The sequence below is a fragment of the Calonectris borealis genome, chromosome 8, assembly GCF_964195595.1.
Source record: "Calonectris borealis chromosome 8, bCalBor7.hap1.2, whole genome shotgun sequence".
NCBI lineage: Eukaryota > Metazoa > Chordata > Aves > Procellariiformes > Procellariidae > Calonectris > Calonectris borealis.
In genome coordinates, this window is record NC_134319.1 from 37,894,423 (window position 1) to 37,896,488 (window position 2,066).

General features: G+C 52.4%; 1 pseudogene; it reads right to left on the reverse strand.

Annotated features, from left to right (window-relative positions):
- Positions 1-519: 519 nt before the first annotated feature.
- On the reverse strand, positions 520-1,430 carry LOC142085300 (olfactory receptor 14C36-like; annotated as a pseudogene).
- Positions 1,431-2,066: the final 636 nt, after the last annotated feature.

Below are 2,066 nucleotides of genomic sequence, written 5' to 3' on the forward strand. Positions count from 1 at the left end.
AGTGGGCTGTGGTGCCCAGAAGCCACAGGGAGACAGTCCCAGGCAGACCCCTGGGGGATCATTCACCACCTCTAGGGGCACATGGCACTCACAGGTGAAGACTCAGCCCAGGCCCATTCCCTAACACATCGCCCCATGCCTTCCTGCCCTGAGCCCATGGAGAACCCAAGCACAGCAGCATGATCTCATGCAAGCAATTTCTTCAGCCTGACCTCAGCTTTGGAAGAAGACCCAAACTTCCAGACACTGGCACCGAGGAAATCCCCTTCTGTTACAGAGACGTGACACGGGAGGCCAGCTGTAACAGTGTGCCAGACACACAGTTATAAGACCGTGTAAACTGCCTACATGTCAGACAGACTGGGTTCATGCCTCTGGAGAGTTGCAGTGGATGCAGACATTCCTGGAAAAATACGGTTATCACAGATAAAATGCTCAAAGCACAAGAAACTCCCAAGATGAATAGGAAATCGCTTTTGAAGTGACATGTGCAGCTTATTGCTGCTGACAGAAAAATGACTAAGTCAGCTTCATCAATGCATCTTTAAGCTCCTGGTTCCTCATGCTGTAGATGAAGGCGTTCACTCCTGGAGGCATCACCGAGTACAGCATTGCCACCACCAGATCCAGGGATGGGGTAGAGATGGAGGGGAGCTTCAGCTAGGCCACCATGCCAGTGCTGATAAACAGGGAGACCACAGCCAGGGGAGGGAGGCATGTGGAAAAGTCTTTGTGCCGTCCCTGCTCAGAGGGGATCATCCACACGGCTCTGAAGATCTGCGCATAGGATGGCACAGTGAAAATAAAACACCCCAAGCTAAACCAAACACTAACCATAAGGACCCCAGCTTTCCTAAGGTAGGATTGTGAGCAGGAGATCTTGAGAATCTGGGGGATTTCACAGAAGAACTGGTTTATGGCATTGCCTTGGCAGAGTGGTATGCAAAATGTATTCGCACTGTGCAGGACGGCATTGAGAAACCCTCTGCCCCAGGCAGCTGCTGCCATGTGGACACAAGCTCTGCTGCCCAGGAGGGTCCTATAGTGCAGGGGTCTGCAGATGGCAACGTAGCAATTGTAGGCCATGATGGTGAGAAGAGAAAACTCTGCTCCAACCAAGAAGGCAAACAGAAAGACTTGGGCAGCACATCCTGTGTAGGAAATGTCTCTGGTTTCCCAGACGGAATTAAGCATGGATTTGGGGACAGTGGTGAAAATGGAGCCCAGATCAAGGATGGAGAGGTTGAGGAAGAAGAAGTGCATGGGGTGTGGAGGTGGTGGTCACAGCCTACAACAGTGATGATGAGGCTGTTGCCCAGGAGGGCAGCCAGGCAGATGCCCAGGAAGAGACAGAAGTGCAAGAGCTGCAGCGGCCGCGTGTCTGCAAACGTCAGGAGGAGGAACTCGGTGATGGTGCTGCCATTGGACATTTGGTCCCTCTGGGAATGGAAACACTGTCCAAGGAGGAAACAACAGTGAGAAGTTGGGGAATTCTCCTCTGACCCATTTCTTGTAGACCCTCCCCCTTCTACACACGCTCTCCTTTTTTTTTCTAGGAGACCTCCCTTCAGCTTTGTGGCTCGACCTCTGGTGGGTTCTTGCTGAATGTGCCAAGAGAAGCAGTGCCTCTGGTTGGCGGCCAAGGAGTCCACCCTGCTCTGCAGCAGTGGGTTCATGTGAGCAGTGGGTGCAAGGGCCAATCCTGCAGTTCAACTTTGTCAGATGAAATTGCTCCAGCAGCAGAGGACCAGCCTCTGCCTCCTCTGGGCTCCCTCCAGGTGTCTCTGGGGCTTCAGGGGAACCTGCTGTGAAACAAGCTGAAGTCATCACTTATTCTCCCTCCCACATCTGGGAAGAGGGTCTTCTTTCCAGCAGTATCATTTCTCCTATCAGAGAAAGAGTTACATCAAGAATCACCTTTCCATGTCCATTAGACAGGACGACCAGAAAGTGACAGGGAGGGATCTCCTTTACTCCTGCTGAGGTAAGGGATTCAGCCCAGTCATTCAAGGCATCCCATCCTGGGTTTGTAGTCCTGGGGCTAGAAGAGGATTCAGCTCCCTCCC